Genomic DNA, 22,054 nt, shown 5'->3' with positions numbered 1-22,054 from the left:
AGCTAGTGAATAAAGTACAAACATTAATCAAAAGCTTTTAAAGGCAACTTGTGGTAGAAACTGTAACATTTTTCTAACTGCCATAACAGATTAGATAAAGAAGCTATGACATTATATAAACAATGACATTAATGTAACTTAAACATCAGTATAAGAAAAAATAAAATACCTTAAGTAAAGTTGGTATATTAAATGTTCTTTTTATCTGTAAAGCTCTTGTACTTTTAATTTGCAGATATGGGGCCTGGCTGGTCAGAACAGAGCCTCTAGTACAGTGTCCCTCAAGACCCAGCAACATTAAGACCTCTGGACTTCAACTCCCAGAATTCCCCAGCCAGCATACTTAGTGCAGAAGTTGCCTACTGTATTATGGGCTCGTCTTCCCCCTCCACTCAGATTAAAGATCTGTTCACAGAGAAAAAAAAATGTGAAAATAATTTTATACTGCACCTCCTTTAACAATAAATGGGTGCCATTTAAAATAAATTGTTCAGGATGTGAAAGGTCACATTTATTACTTTACTTTTTCTTATTCAAAATTCAAGTTTGGGAGACTGTTTACTAAACATATCATACCTAAGTGGCAAAAACTCTAGATGGCAGGAAAGAGGTATCAAAATTTCTTTCTGTTCAGTACCAGCACCAATTGTCCAGTGTTTTGCAACCCACTAGGGAGATTTTATCTGTGGCTAAAGAAAAATCCTTCAGTTTAATTTATGTAGGTTTTTTTTCTATGTAAATTGAAGTTTGAGGAAAGCTACTAGGACCAAATCATTATAACAACTGGGAGTGTAAAGTTAAACCTTAAGCCCTCCATGGATTAGATTTCTGGGATTAATTTTTAAGTAGGAAAGACATAGTTGCCTTTTAAAGACTGCATCAATGTGAAGCTTCTTGTAAGGTTCAGTTAATGCTCTTGAGACAAAAAGCACAAATCCAAATTTGTGTTTTTGTCCATTTCATTTGTTCATAGCAAATTTGTTTAGGTATACTTAGTGTTTAGTCCTTTGTTCGGTGCCAAATGAAGATCACACATGGTAGAATCAATAGCTCTTTATTTCTCCTTCTGCTCACTTCAACAACAACAGCAAGACTCGCAGGCCTCCTTTTTTAGTGACCGGATCCCCGAGCAAAACAGTAACATCTAATGGCGCGCTTTCGTGCCTCGTGCATGCGCGCAAGGCTGGTGCCTCTCAGTCTGGTCCCGGGCAGCTTGCAGAAATCCCGGGACCGTAGCAATGTCCCGAGCCTGCTTTTGCAGGCTCAGGACACAACACCCCTTCCCCCTAGATGAAACTTCTTTTCTGCCCACATGTGCGACCTCCATAGGGGATGTGGTATCTAATTCCATTAATCAAATGCATGGAATGTGGAACATGGATGTTACCATTAAGTCCACCCTTTTTTCCCGTGCTATCGTTTTGGGAATAAATGCATCTGAACTTCAAAATAACTACAACATTTCCGCCATTCATTTATGGCATGTATGCAGTGTTTCCCTGGAACTTGACAGCAACTTCACAAACTCCTTAAGATGTTTGGGTGGGGATTTAATCCGTTGCGACCTCCTCGAACCCAGGGAACTCCCTTGGCTCCTCTGCTTACCTACCAGGCTAGATGTGCCCACTCGTTGCTGCCCCATGTTCCCAGGTGACTCTGGTTCTGTTGCCTGGCCTACTTGCTCACCACCTACTTGCTCACTCTATTACTTGCTCACCCACCTACTTGCTCGGCAGGCCAGGACTTTTCTCACCCTCATACCTGGTTGACCTGCCCCTCTGCTGGCTGGCTGGACCCTCTAAGTCCAGACCAGCATTTCTGGGAGGGGTGGTATTTTCCAGGTCCACAATGGACCTTTCTTGGGAACACAGTCCCTTGACCCCAAAAGCAGCAGCTGGTTGGTCCGGGGTAGCTGCCGCGCTCCAGTACCCTGTGGCCCCCCAGGCCATGCCGGAAGTTCCAGAATCAGGAATTGCCTCTCTGCTTATTCCCCTTCCAGATGGCTTCCTTCTGGGAGCAATTGCAGTATTGGGCCAGTTCCTTTGTGGTGATGGCAGTTCTCTTGTATGTCTTGATTTGTTTGGATACCCCCTGTCAGTCTCCCTGTCTGGAGTGCTGTTTGATGTGTGTGAGTAGTGTGGATACCCCTGTGTGTCTCCCTGGCTGGAGTAAGTGTAGGTGTGGGGAATGACTCCCTTCCCAATGACCTCCTGTTGGGAGCACTTGTGGAAACTTGGGATGGGCCCTCCCCGGCCTCCTCAGCAGCCAGTGACTGCTGATATGGATTCCCAAAATGCACAATATAACGCTTCTCCCCCCCCCAGAGCAGAGTTAGGAGCGGAAGAGGAAGAGTCCAATCTCGTATGCAGCTGATCTATGTGCTGCCGGAGAATGCGGCCATCGTCCAAGGACACCTTGTAGGACAAAGGTCCAGAGACCTTGCAGACCACAGCTGGAATCCAAAGATGACCGGGCCCGTAGTTCCGAGTCCAGACCGGAGCACCCACTTGCAAAATCCTTGGTGCCTGAGGTTGTGATACCTGAGACGCCACCCAATCAGGGTGCAATTTGTCTAGCTTAGTTATGAGCCTGCAGCCCCTACGTAGTTCAGCAGGGTTCTTCCCTGTGGATGTGCAAGGTGTGGTGCGGTGTGCAAGAAGAAAGTCTGCTAACCTGTGATGCCAGTTACTGTAAGTCAGTTTCTTGAGGGCATCCTTGGTGATGCGGACCATCCATTCAGCCATCCCATTGATGGAGGGGTGGAAAGGAGCCGAAGTCGCATGGCGGATCAGGTTGGCCTGAAGGAAAGCCTGGAACTCAGAAGAAGTGAATTGAGGGCCGTTATCTGAAACCAGAACATCTGGAAGGCCATGTGCAGCAAAAATGCCCCTCAGCACCTGGATTGTTCTGGCAGTAGTAGTGGAGGAAACAGGAACAACCCCTAGCCACTTGGAATGGCTGTCAACAACAACCAAGAAGAATTGCCCCTGAAAGGGCCCAGCGTAATCTACATGCACTCTAGACCAAGGTGATTGTGTTTCCTCCAAGCTATGCACTGGGGCCTGAGGCTTTCCTGGCCGGGACTGTTGGCATAACCGACACCTGTGCACCTGAGCCTCGATCGCTTTATCGAGCCCAGGCCACCAAAGATGGCTGCACGCAAGCACTTTCATCCTGACAATACTCGGATGTCCCTCATGCAGAGAGACCAATATTCTAGACCTCAATGAGGCTGGGATAACTACCCTGCTACCCCATAACAGGCAACCCTTAAAAGTGGACAACTCATGCTTCTTGAGCCAGAAGCTTTGGAACTCCGTGCCTGGGCACTTGTCAGGCCATCCTGACAACACCCATGAGAGCATGCGTGTAAGCATGTGATCACTGGCAGTTTCAGCAACCACGTCCCTGGCATTGAGGGGTGATTCCAGCAACTCCTGAATGGAGAGAATATTGATGGCAGGAGCAGGGTCAGCCTCTACCTGTTTTAGAGGTAGTCTGCTTAGACCATCTACGTGGCACATTTCTTTTCCCGGTTTGTGAACCAAAGTATAGTCATATGCTGACAGGAAAATGGACCACCTCAATATATGAGGAGATATAATGTGTGGGGTCTGTTTGTTAGTTGTAAACAACCCCAGTAAAGGCTTGTGGTCAATATAGACCATGAAATGACGGCCATATAAGAAATCATGAAATTTCTTAATATCGGCCAGTATAGCCAGTGCTTCTCTGTCTATTTGAGCATAATTACACTCAGAAGAAGACAGAGTCCTAGAGTAATATGCCACGGGAACCTGAGTCCCATCAGCCTTCAAGTGGCTAAGAACAGCCCCCACCCCATAAGGAGATGCATTGCAGGCAATGCAAACAGGCAATTGCTCATTAAAATGTGCTAATACAGCAATAGACGTGACGCCTTTACCTCGTTGAAACTCTTTTTGTGGACTGCCAAGAGGCCTGCTTGTCTAAAAGCCTATGTAATGGCTCTGCTACTGCAGCTTTATGTGGAAGAAAAGCATTGTAAAAGTTCAAAAGACCCAGAAAAGCCTGCAGCTCACTTTTAGACGGGGCTTGGGGCCTGCTGTATAGCTTGCAGCTTAGATTCAGCAGGGTGAATACCTTGAGCGGCTATCCTGAACCCTAAGAAATCAGTAGAATTGACTCCTATCTTACATTTATCCTTTTTTAATTTAAGGCTTGCTCTTCGAAAATGGAGCAAGACAGTCCTCAACCTCTCTGCTAAGTTTTGAGATAACTCCCTAGCAATAAGGACATCATCAAAATAGGGGCAGACTCCAGGAATACCCCTAAGTGTGCTCTCCATGACACTTTGGAATATGCCAGGGGCTACATTTATCCCAAATTGCAGTCTCTTGACCTTGAATGCACCCCTATGCGTTACAGTGGTCTGTGCCTCAGCAGCAGCTTCATCAACAGGTAATTGTTGATATGCCTGTGCCAGGTCAAGCTTTGCAAAAATTCGCCCCCCTTTGAGGGAAGCCAAGATATGACTGACTGGTACTGGATAAGCATGCTCTTGCAGTGCCTTGTTAGTGTGCACTTACAGGTTCTAAAATGCCTTGCAGTAGTAATTTATCCAGCTCAGCATCAATCTTGCCCTTGAGTGCGAAAGGTACTCTCCTAGCCTTATCTCTGATGGGTGTGATGGTTGAGTCTAATGGTAAGGAGACTGGAGGCCCCTTGTAGGATCCAAGCTTTGAACTAAACACATCTGCAAACTCCTCGCAAATTATGCAGGCCAGTGACTTGGATTCCCAAGGCCTCAAACCAATCGAGTCCTATAAGATTCGTGCGTTCACCCCCAACAACCAACACATCTAATGGACCTTCAAACTCCTTGTGTTTCACTGTAAGGGTGGCCGCCCCCTTAACACACACCTTGGAATTTTGAAAATCTGTTAGTATTATGTTGGATGGCCTAAGTTTGGCTTGAAATCCACTGCTGTTGCAAATCTTTCTAAATGTATTGAAAGAAATAATAGAAAGAGCGGACCCAGTGTCCAACTCCAGGGATAAAGGAACCCCTTGCAACCTAACCTTAAGTGCCAGTTTCTTCTTTAGGGGTTTGTGTGTGCCTGTTTTGCAAATACTTCTGCGCGATGCACAGAAACCCACCCTATTTTGGCTGGGGACCCTGGTACCTTTCAGACGCAATTCTTCTTGAGGTTGTACCTTCTGGTGACCCAAACAGACAGATGCTATGTGGCCTTGCCTGCCACACGCTCTGCAGATGGTGGAATGGAACCTGCAGTCAGTCCTCTTCCACACCTGAAGCATTTGGGCACTGCTGGGGCCTTTTCTTTACCTTCCTTCTGCCTTCTTTCTGCTGTCTGGTAAAGCCAATCCACCTCTTCTTCAGGATCTTCTTCCGATCCATCTTGAATGCCCCCGTGGTGAATGGTGGCTACCTCCGGATTGCTTCTGATGGGCCGCAAATTCTTGACTGCCCCGCCTGCTGCTTCCTCAGCCGTCACTTCTCGAAGAGCATCTTGGAAAGAGATGTCTTCCTTTGCAAAGATCCTCTGTTGTAAGTCTCTGTTCCTTAAACCGCATACAAAATGATCTCTCATCCTTTCTTCTAGATCTTTGAACTCACACAGTTTGGCTGCTTGCCTCAAGGCCACAATAAACTCCTTAGCCAATTCACCTGCCCTCTGGTCCATTTGTTCAAATGTGTGTCTCCACACAATAACAGACAACTTGGGCTGGAAATGTTCTTTCAATAGCTTCTTTAAGTCTGTATACATTACAGACTCCAGAGGAGCAGGGGCCACCAGATTTTCTGCAATTTCAAATGCATCTTGACCACAGACACACAAAGGGTTGCAGCCTTCAAGCTATCTTCTCTGACCTGGTTTACCCTGAAGTAGTTCTCTACCCTTGCAACATAGGACTCCCATCTCTCTGGGTGTGAGACATCAAATTCAGATAAGCGACCTATCTTTGCCATCCTAGCTTCTTTTGGGAAGGGGTCTATCAGCCGGGCTTACCTCCAGCGACGCTGTACTGGCAGGCTAGAACACTGAGTTTAATGCCGTCTTCCCTTCTTCAGGACTCCTTGGGTAAGTCTTACAGCTTTTCTTCTTTTAAGCTTGTAAGCATCCCACCTTCGTCGCCAGTGTTAAGTCCTTCGTTTGGTGGCAAATGAAAATCACACATGGTAGAATCAATAACTCTTTATTTCTCCTTCTGCTCACTTCAACAACAGCGAGACTCGCAGGCCTCCTTTTTTAGTGACCAGATCCCCGGGCAAAACAGTAACATTTAATGGTGTGGGCTTTTGCGCCTCACGCATGCGCGCAAGGCTGGCGCCTCTCAGTCTGGCCCCAGGGAGCTTGCAGAAACCCCGGGACCATAGCAATATCCTGAGCCTGGTTTTGCAGGCTCAGGACACAACACTTGGTATCTTAATAATGATTCCTTTTCAATCTGTTACTCAAGCAATAGCTAAAATAAAATAAAGTCCACCACAGGAAGGCACAGAAAGAATTGTCATAAAGCCCAAGAAACTTTTACTATTGTTTTCTTTTTTCTTCCTTCTAATTCTTCACCACATATTCATTTCTTCATTTGTTTTACAAGTATAAAAGATAGATTTGGGCCTGCAGCTGAGAGTACAATCTTGGTATGCACTTTCAGTTTACAAAGTAAGGGGTTACCTCTATTAGTTTAAATAATTTAACTCATTATTTAATCCATCTATAAATTTTATGAAAACTTTTAATGTCAAGCCTCTCCTTTAAACAAAATTCCATGGCAGTCTAGAACCATAACATTGTTAAGTAATATACACATTAGAATGTTTAATATTGATAAACCAAACAAACAATTTAAAAAAGATCCAAAAGGAGTTTTGTCTTCCTGTTTGTAAGAATGATGGGATTCACAAGATGTACAACAAAAAAGATGCAGATCACTTACCTCCAAGCATTCTTTTTAAAGACACATTTTATAAATAAGTATTCAAAGACAACAATGTGCAGGTTTGTGGTCAAGTCTTCTTCACCATCACTAAATCTTTACTTTACTTTAGCTAAGAAATTTGGACCATAACCAACTACAGATCTTATCCTAATGACTATCTTGATTTAATATGATTGCAAACACCTGTTCCATTTTTACATGCTCACTTTGTAGAATATACAAAAACTGCAGTTCAGAATTAATATCAACAAATACCTGTTAGCAGTTAGCTGTGAAGTTTAATCCTGAGGTATGATTGCTAGAGATAATATATTTAATGAAATCAATAAGACAATTTAGATTTCATTAGACATCTTCTAAGTATGAGGACTGGTCTTAGTTAATTTTCTGTATTCTTTATTTTAATTTTTAAGGCAGCATAAATGCTATAGTTTCAAACGGACACTGAAGGTAAAATTAGAAACATGAATAAATATTCCTCCTTCCCAAAAGTCATTTATTTTGGAATCCATTTAAAAAGTCTTTACAGTTGAAATAAATGGTTAACATGCACATGTTACAGAATAATTGTAACAGATGAGATGGCTAAGAAAAATCCATGTCCTTTTTATTTATCTATTAATGGATGTTTGGTAATATCTGCCATGCTGATGTCTTAACTATCCAACTCCTAAAAAGATGGCCCTGGGAATAAGAATATTCAGATAATGTAAAACTGATTTGGATCATATAAATAATAAAATAAAAAGCAAAAAAGAAAGAAAAAAGGTAATTCAAAAAAATAAGAATTAGGAAGCTCGCTTTAAATGTAATGGATCAAATATAATCAAGTATGTCTTTAAAAATTGGATCGCAAGAAATTGTTGTACTGTTTTTCATTTCCATTTAAAAGTGCATTTGTTCCGTATTCTGGGCAGGCAATTTCAGTTTCCCTCCTGTGTTTTTCTATTTTCTCCCCAAAATATTTTGTAGCTTTTCATTTGACTACATTTGGGGAAAGCTGCTCCTTAGATGAACTTTTATTTGTAACCACCATTTCAGCATGATTTCACCACTGAAGAATTTATTAACATATTCTGCTACCCCACAATTTTAAGGCAATTTAAAGCTTAAAAATATATCTACAACAAATAAACATAAAACATTACAAGCAACACTTTATAATCACACATTGGCCAATTTCCTCTTCAACAAAGTTCAGGATTCTTCCAACGCCTGACATGTTTCAAACCATCAAATCTGCTTTGTAGTATTTGAGGGCCACTACAATGAATTTCAACTCAAAGGAGCAGTTCTTAAAAAGGCACATTCAAACTACTGAAGTAAACATCTGGCCTCTAAAAATGTCAAATAAGGTGAAGGAAAATCTTTGGGAAGCAAAGCCCTGTACTTGATTTGCAGAATCTGAAACATTCATCAAAATGATAGAAGCAGCATCTTGCCTACAGCAATGCCCTTTCCTATGGGTGTATGATGTTGTGACCCACATACAAAAGCTCATGCAGTAACGGCACTATACTGCTTTTATCATATTCCCTAACTTGCCTTTAATTCATCAGAGCAGTGGAAAGTCAGGTGACCCTTAACCAAGAAGCAATAATGCTGAAAGAGAGCAAAATGGCAGGCTGGGAAAAAATGGAAGGGGATTGTAATCAAATACAGAAGGGAAATGATCTCTCAGAGGTTAAAAAGTGGTTACCTTTTGCATTGCATTTGTGGCTTGGATCTAACAGAGTGGAAGGATGGAAGGCACTCACTATGAAAAATTAAAGTGATCCACACACATAATTACTGTTGAAATTTAAATAGGAAAGGCCTATACCATGAGGGGTAGTATTATACTGAACGAATTGGGGCATGGTTTTCCATAGCGTTTCAATGGTGAGAAGGTGGATGTGATTTATTTATTTATTGTTTAAATCTCTGCTCTCATTTTGCCTGAAGTCTCTACAATCCATTGAAGCTGAAATAACATGAAAATGACTATATGAGATATCCTGGTAATGGCATTTGGGTGCGATTCAGCTTGCATAAAACATTCTTAATCAGCCACACTGGAGGAGAAGAACTTCTCAGTAGTCACGCCAAGCATTTGCACATACCCAAGGATGTGTGGCAAATCTAAATCGGGCATCTTAAGTAAACAATCTTCTGGAATGTAGGATTTTTTTATTTCATAAAACCGTTGATATGTGTGAGAAGTTTTCAGCATTCAATAATCAGATACACTATCTTTCTGTGTTAAAAAGAAACTTTGTGATATTTAAAAAAAGCAGCAACTTTGAAAGATAGTTCTGTTTTTTCTTCTCAATCTGCATCTTGATTTTCTGCTGTAAGGGAAATAAATAACAATAGATTTTCAGCTGAAGAATTATATTGTATTCTACATGGCTTCTTCCCATACTTTCTTGTGACATTTTGTCTTGAAACACCAGCATTCAATGTAGTTTACATTACATTATATATTACATTAAACGTTTTATATGCACGTTTACACAAATTCTCAGGATGGAATTAAATGCTAAGTATATTTTAAATTTTAGATGGTCCTTTAGCACAACAAATTGTGATTTAGAAATGGACAATACTTTGCAAATTTTGAGCAGATATCAAGATATCTTTTTTTTTATTGGAGTCATTGTACAAAAATATTTGCTATGAAATCTAGGTAATTTCTGGACGCACTAGATTTACTACTGAGAAACAAGACTAAAATATATAATCCTAAATGTTTTGGGAAGAATAGCAGTGGTTTGATGGCTGGATGATTGGATAATTATGCAGATTTTTTTCATATGAAGTTGCTTTTTCCCACCTTCTGATGTCACTAATGCTAAAATCATTACTGAAGCTAAGGCTGAAATATGGTTCAATTGAATCAAAATGGAACAATTGTTGTGGTTGTAAGAATAACAATTAAAATCTCAGTAAGTGACTTGAATTGCTTGTCAAGAGATAGGGTGAGGAGGGAAATGAATGGTTCTAACACTTTGGGAATGAAGTTGAGTCCAGGTCATTTATCCTTTCAGTTATAAAAATCATTTTTGACCCATTGCCCTTTATCATACTAAGGTCAATGTGACTTATACCAATTCAATTATTTGATGATCAGAAAGATTGGGTTTGACATCCTGGTACTGTCAGTTGGAAGTAACTGACAGAAGAGGAGGATATCAGATGTGTGTTCTGGCAGGCGTAAAGTATAGCAAACAGATGCTGCATAAGAAGAAAGTGAGTTTTGAGAACAAGCTTTGAAAACATAATAATGTGGAATAAGAAATGAGCACATTGCAAAAGAAAGCCCAGGGAAAGTGGGATTCAGAAAACTAACCGTATGAGAGCTATAATTTTATATGGTAAATAAAATTGGCATGACTCAATTCAATAGAGCATTGGTAAGATTCTAAATAGAGAATAAAATAGGGTATCTCAAATACCTATCTTTAACTGTCGCCCATCTTTCTTTGAAAGTCCTTTCTATGACATGCTGTTCTTTGTTACTACATGGCTGATGATGAGAGGTTGTTGGCTAGGTTTGGTGAAGCTCTTGTTATAATTCATCTCTGGGTCATTGCATCCTGACACATATTTTCTGCATTATAATCACAAAGTGAGAAAGGCTATTGTGTCATGGGTGCCCTTGTGCGGAGCAAACCAAAGGATATTGTAAAATGAATGTGGTACCTTTACACTCAATATTCACATGTTGCAACTTTGCAAAGGCAAATATATAGGAACAGAATCTGCAAATACAGTATGACTATTTTTATAGGTAGAGGATAGTACTAGGCATCAAATGAAACAGGAAGCAGGCAGATGTCCTTTAAAAGCAAGATCGGCACCACAACAAATACTGTACTTATTACTCCTCATTTTTGAACAATAAAATGCAAGGCTACTGTTAATGTTAGGGAACTGGATATTTTTAAAATATCCCTCAGTCTTCACTTGCGTTTCTTAAAATCTATTCTGATTACCTAATGCTAGCTATAGCTTGTATGTGTGATAATTAATTAGATTCCAATGGGAAAACAGAGAGATTATTCCTTGCCTTCCCTGAGTAAGTATGGCCTTTTTCTTTATTGACTGGAAGGATAACACAACCTATGCCACGATATAGTATCAGACATTCATTTATGATTGATGGTATCTTAGCAGTTAGTACATTTTCCTCCCTTGAGCTACCCTATAAGTCTTGGAAGTTTGGAAGTTAATTTATTATATATCCAGTTCAGATTATCATGTATCTAATTTTCTTGGTTTTCTTATTGTGGATATTTACTGTATAGAATGCACTCAAACAACTTTTACTCAATTGTGGCTTCAAATAGCAAAAGTGAAAAGTGATGTGGATTGAAAGGTGAAAGGTAATTGGGGGCACATATGGACACACATACAATCCTTAAAAAGTGGCATCATTTCCTGGCTGACAGCTAGGAAAACAATGATTTAACAGGGTGACCACATAAACCTTGAATCTCCTTCTTCCCTTCTAATTTGTGATCCTGCAAAGTGCCAAGAAACAGGACCATAGAGTCTTTTAAGTCTCCAATTCTATATCAAAACATACAAAGATTTACAACCCAAATGTTGGAGATGTGGTAATATGGATGCAACATATTTTCATGTTTGGTGGAATTGTAAAAAGGTAAAGGCTTTTTGGATTATGATTTGGTGGAACATTCAAAAAGTTTTTAAAAGGAAGATAAAGTTCACCCCTCAATTATTCCTATTGGGTATCTTTGTGGATTTAAATGACAAAGAAACTACTTTAATGTTGAATTTATTAACTGCAGCAAGGTTTATTAGTAGGCTCGTATTGGAAGAAGGACTCGTTGCCTACTTTAGAAGAATGGATATTTAAAGTTATTAACTTTGCAGAAATGGCAAAAATTTCTGCTTATTTGAAGGATCATACACAAGAAAGATATATTATTGTATGGAGAAGATGGATAGATTATATTCAGAAAAAATATGGTACTTTAAAGTTTCATTTATTTTATGAGTAAATTTTATAGTAATTGTTGTAGAGATTTGTTTATATGTCTTAATTTAAGGGGAGTTAAAGGTTAAGTATGATGTTTTTTTTTTCTTTTTTCTTTCTTTTTTTCTTTTTTTTCCTTTTTTATTATTGTTAACCTTCTTATTAATAACCCTGTACTCTGCTCTGGGAAGCGAGGGGGGGAGGGTTGAGGGTGGGTGGGTGGGTGAGTGGGTGGATAATGATAATATAGTTATGGCAAATGCTTGGGCATTTCCCCTATGCTGCGTTCATGTGTGTGAGAGGGATGAGAGGGGAGGAAAGAGTAGGGAGGAAGTAGGATGGTTAGAGGAGATGGGGAGGGGAAGAGAGTAGGAGGGGAGGAGAGAAAGAGGAGGGAAGTAGGGAAGGTTTAGAGAGGGTGGATGCAGCCTGGGGGGAATGGGCAGGCGGTACCAATGATTAATTGTATTTTGTATGAATAAATGGAAAATAAAAACTTTTTTAATAAAAAAACATACAAAGATGCTTTTTAAATTCTGCTTCTTAAATTATTCCTATACATTTAGCTGTGGTTGTAGTTTTTGGTTGTTTCATCATCCAGTCCATCACATTATTTTCTTCATGGTGCCAGACAGAGGCAGGATCACTTGGTGTCCTATAGTTCATCTTTATTCTGCTTCCCTTATGGGCATAAAAGGGTTAAAGCTGGAACACCCTTTGGGTCTGTCCACTCTAATCACTCACAATATTGCTTCTTTTTGGTATTGACCAGTGTTTCTCAACTTCAGCCATTGAAATGTAGACTTCAATTCCTGGACGTTAAATCCATACATCTTAAAATGGTGAGGTTGAGAAATACTGATGGAGACAGATTATAGAAATGTTTCTCCCATATCTTTTCAGCCTGACTTTTATCCTGTTTTGCCAGTTATTTTTTTAATGCTTCATGATCTTTAGTAAATCACCATAAAGCTATATTTTGCTAGCTGAACTGAGAGGTGCATGTGTTTGTTTTGATCTGGATATAGGGATTGATTGGATGCTTGGTGGGTGGAAACTAAATTCTAAATCACCTGGAATAATACTGGACAACAAAAATTTTGCTTCCTGAACAGTTGTAGATGTATCTTATAGATTTTTGGCTCATATTCATGAAAAATAGCCTGTAATTTAACCTGTCATATACCATGTTATAATTTTTTTTCTGTTTTTACACAATGGCAAAATACACTCTTCACTACCTTTTTGCTATGTTACACACATGAAAGAAACATATGAAAACATGGAAGTATTGTTGAAGCATATCCACTACACCAAGAACAACTGGAATGTCTGTGGAGATCTAAAAGCAGTGGCTCTGGGTTTCTCCTCCAAGATGGTTGCTGAATGGTAGGAACTTTTTTTCTATCAATATTGTGCTGATTTTGCTGCCAAAGCTGGGTTTTTGGCAGTGCAGTTCACTGGATTTGAATGGGAACACTTAGGAATGACATAAGTTGAGTTTCGGACAAACATGGATTCACCCCCAGATAAGGAATCTTGAAGATTACAGTTCCTAGTGGGAGCAGCATAAAGTCAGATCATCCATCTCTTCCTCTTGGCAGATTTTTCTCTTAAATATGACTGGGTTTTAACTTCATTTTTTGAAGCTTTTGTTTCACTCTGCTCTTTATCTTTAAAAGTTGACCAGCTGATTGAATGCTGAATTATTTTAACCTTCTGTTGGACTTTATCTATTTTATTTCTCCTTTTCTCTTTGTTTTATATTGTTGTTTTGAATAATTTTTGTTTTTCCATAAGGAAATCACAGCACATTCCTGGATAGTGAAAATATTTTCACTTGATTTACACCTATACTGGATTTTGCGTTTTATTAATTTGCAAAAAGTTGGAGCTTATTTTTTTTAATTTTTCTTTTAATTTTGGTTTGAAATAGCCAGAAAATATCTTTCTTGCTTCCCTATGCTTTTACTCTGAGGAACATTATTTCAATATTCTCTATTCCTTGTGTTCTCTTATCTATCGTTGCTAAGTTACATAAAGCAATAATGTATCAGATTATAGACAAGAAAATGTGGCTGGCATTGGAAAAAAGACAGTTTGGTAATTTACAAACCCAAGTTGAAAGTTTTTTTTAAAAAGTTTGATGAAATGATAATGGCTGCAAAAAATATTCAGATGCAACTAATTGTAGATAAATCAGACTGACAAAAGGAATTTGATTTGAAAGTAGAAGATTTGTGGAGATTGAAAGAAAGATTTTACAGACTTAGAACTAATGGAGTAGATTGTACACGCCTTTCTGAAGATGAAGCCTGAATTCCTTTACAACAACAGAAAACTGACTAAGTAGAAAAGTGATAAATTGGTTTTCCTTAAGAGGATCAAAGAAATTGGGGAATGCATTTATCATTTTTATCATTCTTTATCATTTATCATTTACCATTTATTTATCCTTTATCATTCTTAACTTAAACAACTTCATCTGGATTCCTTTGGGAAAATAGATCGACTTTGGAAAATGGTCTTATTATAATTAACCAGACAACAATTAATAAGAGATGATATTAAGAAACGAACATGGATATTTGATCTAGGATGAATCAGTGCTAATTGTTGGGTTGATTTAGGATAGATAAGCCATGGTAAACTTTCTACAAGATGATTACAATAACAGTTTGTTAATAGACAGTTTTGAAATTTTAACCTTGCTTTTTTATTATTGTTCTACCTGTTAACTATTTTATCATTAATATAGTAGATAAATGACAGGTTTATAATCTGCAAAATAGAATCAGTAGTTTAAAAATTGGGGGGGGGCTGTTTCACAAGAGCTGGGAAATTAATATTGTTGTAATATATTTATCTATATTCAACTAGGGGGATAATATAGTGTTTTTAATGCACTTTTAAATGTCTTGTTTGTTTTCAGGATTTTCTTGTTTAAAAAAATTGTATTTTTGTATTTTAATTTTTTTAATTAAAATAAAATATTTGATTAAAAATATAAAAGCAGTGGTTCTGCTGCTTAGGATGCAGCTTGGATATACCAAGTACTGTTGTTACCTGTGCAAATGGGACAGCTGTTCCAGAGAGTCACATTACATTTAAAAAAATGGCCTCTCCAAAAGAATTTGTATCCAGGACAGAAAAATGTGTCACTTGGACCATTTGTTGACCTGACAAAGATATTTTGTCTCCGTTTCAGATAAAATTCGTACTCTGAAAAAATGTGTGAAAGTGATGAGTAAGGAAATGAAAGTTTTCATTATTTGACACACATGTTTCCAAGAATAACTGATACCAAGAAGGCATTTTTGTTGGTCCACAGGTCAGATACATCACTGATGACAAGTGGTTGGAAGATCTGTTAGTGGACTCAGACAAAATCACCTGGGAAGCATTCAAGGATATTGTTGACAATTTTCTTGGTAACTAGAGCACCAAACTACATTGAGCTGGTTGACAAACTTCTTACAGCATAAATGTCAGTGGAGATTCTCAGTCATCCAAGTCATGGTTGTCCCAAAGGTGCTTTTTCAGGAGGCAACTGGACTTTCTTGTTGTTTTTTTTAAAAGAGGTTTGCTTCTCATCTAAGGAGCTTCTTCAGTTCTGACAGGATGGTGGGGAATGGAAGGATTTATATTCCTTGCAGACAGCTGGTCATTTGTTTTCTTTTAGAAAGTTTTTCTTATGGCATACAACACCACAAAGTGCAATATATCACTGAAGATTCATTTCCTCCATTTACACTTGGACTTCTTTTCTGAAAATATAGGCGCAGTCACTAGCCACAATAGAAAAATTCCAGGGCAGCTGGAATCCATCAATTCTAGCTGACTGTTATTGGACATTGCAATGAGGTGCAGCGGACACTGAGTACAAATGAAAATCAGCAGCAAAACCCTTTTAGCCCTGTTGAACTAATGTGGTGTGTCAGAAACATTATGCCATTAAATACATTATAGTCATTTAAAGTTAATTTAATATTTCTCAAGATTCCTACATGATACAATTATTCTGAAATTATATATGTTCAGTTTGAAGGGATCTATCATAATTACCAAAAGTTTTTCAAGAAGCAAAAAACTGAATTTTTTTTGTCCAGTGTAATTTTCCAAAAGTTTTTATGACATAGTATTTCAATTTCAATTTCTTTCTGTCAAAGATTAGTAAGATAATGAACAAAATAAAATTTAAGACAGAAAAAACATTGGGAAAAACCTAACAAACATCTAATAAGTGAGATCCAGTATATAGCTCACATTAAATTATAATTATCACTTGGTATTTTGTAATGTTCCTTTCAATGTCATCATCCTCATCATCATCCTTGTAGAAGAGTCATAGTAATGTTGGTGATGTCATTATATTATCATTATATTGTTCCACTGGAGCCAACCAGCCATTTTGGGGGTGCAGTGAAGAGACTGTTCAGTCTTTCTTCAGCTTGCCTTTGAGGGATATTTTGATATCTGATCAGTTCCGTGTAATAAAATGCATTGCACCCAATAAAAGACGTTACACACAACATTTGATTCCCTGAATGAGAAAGCTGAGAAATTGATATATGTGTGTGACTTGAGAGATGTGTGGCTCAGACCAGGCCCAACCACCAAAACAACAGAGTTATTATCAACCTTGTTTTACACCACAGCCTAATGCAATGTGTCAGGCAGTAATCAGCTCTGTTTCACTGTGCTTTGCGCCATAAAAGCAGATTTGTTTAACTACAGCCTGCATTTCAGCTTGACTGAGAATGAAGAATAACTGACAAAGCTTGGCGGATCTCGTGGGTTAGAGCACAGGCACAGAGTGAATCCATCATTTGCTAAAGAGGTAGAGAAAAACTGACAAGCTCATTCATGCCTCAGAGTCATTTTGGGGCTTATTGAAAATGATAATCTGTGCACTTTGGATGAACTTCCCTACTGCTTAATTTAGTACATGTAGCCATGTGAGGAAGCTTCTCCCCTTCCTCGCAGAAGTGTTGCTCCTCCAAGCAGAAACTCTTTTTCTCCTACCTCAAATTCATCTTGCCTTTTTGAACTTTATACAAACATGTCTCCTGCACTCAGAGGAGAATTTCATGGTTTTCTTTTGGAGTAAAAAAACTCTCTAAGCCTTAGCATTTCCGCAACAATTTGAATTTGAGATTAAATATGCATGATCATCATCATTATTGTTTGCCTCCCAACTTGGCAAATAAACATCTTGATTTCTTACTTTAAATAGATTAGCAATTTTCTGATACATGTAAGTAATTGGGCTTCTGAAAACTGCTATGCCGAAATGATAAACAGAAAGGGTACTTTAAATTATGGTCTAAGGAAGCCTTCAATCAGATTTTCGTGCTGTATTCATATTTCAGTTGGTGTTATTACAAGTGACACTAGGGTGACTTAGAAAGTACCAGAAGATAACATGTATGACGGCACAGTGAAAACTGGCAGATTGTATCAAAAAGCAGCATTTGGCCTATGTTTATTATTGTGTCAGAATTCACATAGAACATAAGGAAACTGTTCCTGAATCAAACATGTAGTCAGTTGAAAGTTTCTTTCCATAGATTCTTTTTGAATCTATGTTTGGATAGGAGGATAATAGTATCTCTGGAAAGAATGCTTTTTTGGAACATTTCCCAAGGAAAAGGTGACAATAATGTAATGATTTGATTTTTATTGACACCTCTGGATTGTGATATCTTGAAGATTGCTGCCATCCTGCAAAAATTGTAATTTGGTTGGTCACAGCTTTGTGGTGGACTGTGATGAAATAAAGAGGGAAAAATTGTCACAAGGCTGAATATCAGGGAAAAATGGAAATGCATGCATTTTTCAAACTTATATATCTCTTTATTCTTTTTATTTTTCTCATTTTGTCCTAGTTTCTCTTGAGTAGATTTCTATTTTGTGCTTCATTTTCAACCATTTTGTCACTCTCACACATCATATCTAAACTGTATATGACAAGAGGCCAATAAATAAATTTAAAGAGGCAGTAATATAAAGAGCAGTTTTCTTCTCATTTTGACTTTGTTGAGAAAGGGGCGTTGTCTTACCTGAACGCCTTTTCTCAGCATGATGATGGAGAATCCACGGATGGGTTGTCTTAATCTATCTGCTCCAATTAGACTAAGTCTGAAATTTAGTACCACCCCCTCTGTGCCAACTGCACCCCAGTTTTAGGCTAAGGCGATACCCAGATTTTAGTCCGACGCGTCTGAACAAATGGGGACCAGGCCAACTGACCTAATGGGAGGGAGTGGATTCTCCATCATCATGCTGAGAAAAGGCGTTCAGGTAAGACAACGCCCCTTTCTCCAGCATGATTGGATGGAGAACCCACGGATGGGACATACCAAAGCCCTGTGTCCCTAGGGTGGAGAATTAGATTGGGCCTGGTTCCCACCCAATGTTAATGCGTGTTCTAGGACCTTGCGGCCAAATGAAGCCGTAGAAGATGCATATATATCCATCTTGTAGTGACGGACAAAGGAGGAGGGCGATGCCCATGATGCTGCCCTACAAACTTCCTCTATGGATGCCTGGGTAGACCAGGCTGCTGTAGTGGCTGCGCCCCTGGTGGAATGGGCCGTGATATGGCTGGGAGCTTGTAGTGACTGAGTCTGGTATGCCAGAGAAATACAAGCTCTAATCCACCTGCCTATAGTGGGTGAGGAAACCTTCTGTCCTAACGACGAAGGGTGAAATGACACAAACAGAGCCTCAGTCTTGCGGAAGGATGAGGTTCTCTGTATATAGCAATATAAGGCCCTGCGAACATCCAATCTGTTCCACTGAGCCTCTATGTCATTAGATGGGTTCGGACAGAAATCCGGCAAAACTATGTCCTGTGATCTATGATACAAGGAGTTGACCTTGGGCACGAAAGAGGGATCTAACCTGAGAGTAACCCTGTCCCTATGGAAGATACACAGGTCCTTTCTCACTGACAGGGCAGCCAGCTCAGAGATTCCTCTGGCTGAAGTTACAGCAACCAGAAATGCCACCTTCATTGATAATAGTTTGAGCAAACAAGTGTCAATTGGCTCAAAGGGTGGTGAGACAAGAGCCTGTAAAACCTGATGAAGGTTCCAGGAGGGATATCTATGTACCGCTGGTGGTCTGGCATTGTTAGCTCCTTTTAGGAAGGAGCGTATCATAGGGTGCTGTGTTAAGGGTTCCTTGCCACAGGAAATAATCGTGGCGAGTGCTGTACCTGCCTACGGATGGTGCTTGTGGAAAGCCCTTTGTCCAAACCGTCCATCAGGAACTCCAAGATAACTGGCACTGAAGCCTGTAAGGGTTCAATTTTGTGAGCTAAACACCAATTACAGAAGCTCTTCCACGTGGCATCGTATATTCTATTCGTCGAGGGTCACCTGGATTGCTGGATCATGGCTATGACCCTTGACGAATATGAGTCTAGGCCTAAGGCCTGCCTCTCAAGTGCTAGACGGTTAACTGGAGCCATTGAGGGTCCGGATGATGTAACTCCCCCTGAATGAGGGAGATCCGATTGGCTGGAATCCTCCATGGAGGGGATGCGGAGAGCTCCATCAGGTCGGCGAACCAAGATCGTCTCGGCCAATGCGGGGCGACCAGGAGGATCTCTGCTTGTTCGCGAAGGATCTTCCTGATCGTGGCAGGTAGAAGGGGCAGGGGAGGAGAGGCATAGAGCCGTTCCCTGGGCCAGGGGTTGCGGAGTGCATCTGTTCCTTCCGCTGATGGAGACGGGAACCTGGAAAGGAATCTGGGAAGCTGTGAGTTGGCTGGGGAGGCAAACAGATCTAGGGTTGGGGAACCAAACCTGTCCATGATCTCTCTGAAGATCTTCGGATCCAGCTGCCATTCGGAATGGTCCAGGGTGGCTCTGCTCAATGAGTCCGCCTGCTGGTTGGCCACTCCTGATATGTGCTCCGCCCTGATGGAGGCAAGATTCAGTTCCGCCCAAGACCCCAGCAATCTGGCCTCCTGCATGAGAGGCTTGGACCTTGTTCCCCCCTGTCTGTTGATATGGGCCTTGGCTGTGATGTTGTCGGTTAAGACCAGGACGTGCTGGCCCTGTACTAAGCTGCTGAATCTCTTTAGGGCCATGTGTATGGCTCTTAGTTCCAGCCAGTTTATATTGTTCTTTAGATCTTGCCTGGACCACTGACCTTGGGCCCAGTGTGTGTGGAGGTGTGCCCCCCACCCAAATAGGCTTGCGTCTGTGGTGATGGTGATCCTGTCTGGCTCTTTGAATTCTGCTCCCCGTGACAGTGCCGGAGAGTCCCACCAACGAAGGGAGTTCAACACCGACCGTGGAACTCGGACCTTCTGGTGGGATGTGCTGGTATGAAGTCTCTGAAATGGAAGGAGAAGCCACTGTAATTCTCTGGCATGGAGACGTGCCCATGGCACAATTTGCACGCAGGACACCATCTTCCCTAGTAGTTGTGAAAGGGATGCCAATGTGACTACTCTGTCCCTTCGGATCCGACGTACAAGAGTCTGGATAGAGTTCCGTCGGTCCTGAGATAGGTAGACCGTGCAGTTGCCTGTGTCTATAACTGCGCCCAAATGGAGGAGCCGAGTTGTTGGTACAGTATGACTTTTCTGGAAATTCACAGAAAAACCGTGCTCCTGCAAAACCTTGATGGCTAGGGCGAGGTCTGCTTGGGCACCTTGCCATGATGATGACTGAATTAGAATGTCATCTAGATAGCATTGAACTCTGATGGGAATTTGTCTAAGGTGGGCTGCAATCACTGCCAGTACCTTTGTAAATACTCTCGGTGCAGATGAGAGGCCAAATGGAAGGGCTCTGTACTGGTAGTGGCATCGGGCATAACTGAATCTGAGGAATTTGCGGTGTCCAGGAAAAATTGGGATGTGCAAATATGCCTCAGTCAGGTCTATGGAGGTAAGAAAGCCACCTTGCCTGACGCCAGCCAGGATTGATTGAAGTGATTGCATCTTAAATTTTTTATATCTCAAGTAGAGGTTTAGACCTTTTAAGTCCAAGATCGCCCTCCAGCCCCCTGAAGTCTTGAAAATGACGAAAAGGTTTGAGTAAAACCCTCATCCTTCTTGGTCTTGTGGTATTGGTTCAATTGCTTGTATTTGCAATAAATGAGCTATTGCCTCTGACATAAGTTCAGCTCTGGTCCTGTTTGTTGAAATAGGACAAGAGCGGAATCTGTCAGGTGGATGGGAACAAAATTCTAGTCTCAGACCTTGGGAGACGGTGTCTAACACCCATGCATCCGTAGTAGTGGCCGTCCAAATGCTGGAATAGAGGGCCAGCCGGCCTCCTATGGGAGGTGAGGCTGCAGGTTCACTTGCCTCGCTTAAAGGAGCGGCTCCCTGTGCCTCGAAAGGACCGCTTGGTCTGGAACTGTGATCTGCCTCTGTATGCTGAACGATCTTGTTGTCATTCCTGTCTCTGAAAGGAGGGGCGAGGAGCCTGGGCCCAGTCCCAGGCTGGTGCTGGCCGAAAGGGCTGCCTTCTGTAGTTACTCTGCGACAAGTTCCCCCAGCGTCTATCTCCCCTCCTTGATGTATTAACCAAGGTCTTGCGTTTATCCTTACCTTCGGTTAGGTATGGCTCTAGTGCCTTACCAAAGAGATGTCCACCTGTGTAATGTTTAGAGGTCAGACGCCACTTGGCCTTGGTGTCTGCTCGCCAGTTTCTGAGCCAAAGGAGCCTTCGTGCTGAAATGTCTGCCGCGATGGTCTGGGCAGTGTATCTGAACGTGTGTAAGGAGGCATCGGCTAGATACTGGGACGTGGCCACCAACTTACCCAGATTCTGGTGGGGTCTGAGCTGGTCCGGAGGGGTCATGTCCTGGAGCTCCCGTAGCCACAGGACCGAAGCCCTGGCAAAGAAGGCCATGGAGGTTGCCGCCCTCGTTGCCCAGGCTGATGCCTAGTGGGACCTGCCTCATTTATGTCCCCAGGGATGTTGGACTTGGGAAACAATGAGTTCAGGGGCTCATCAATCTCAGGAATCTCCAAAAGGGAGGTCAGGGAAGGAGCAACATTGAACAATGTTCTCTCTACCGCACCAGGGCTTAAGGGGGATCCTAGTTTTTCCCATTGTTTCTGGACTATATTTAGAAAAAGAGGAGGGCAGGG

General features: G+C 40.9%; 1 pseudogene; it reads left to right on the top strand.

Moving 5' to 3' along the window:
- The window catches only part of LOC120304777, a 127,984-nt pseudogene extending 127,683 nt beyond the window's left edge, over positions 1 to 301 (top strand).
- The last annotated feature ends 21,753 nt before the right edge of the window (positions 302 to 22,054 follow it).

This window comes from Crotalus tigris, unplaced genomic scaffold (assembly GCF_016545835.1).
Source record: "Crotalus tigris isolate CLP2741 ecotype Arizona unplaced genomic scaffold, ASM1654583v1 scf7180000017658.5313226, whole genome shotgun sequence".
Taxonomy (NCBI): domain Eukaryota; kingdom Metazoa; phylum Chordata; class Lepidosauria; order Squamata; family Viperidae; genus Crotalus; species Crotalus tigris.
This window is presented reverse-complemented; position numbering and strand designations above follow the sequence as displayed.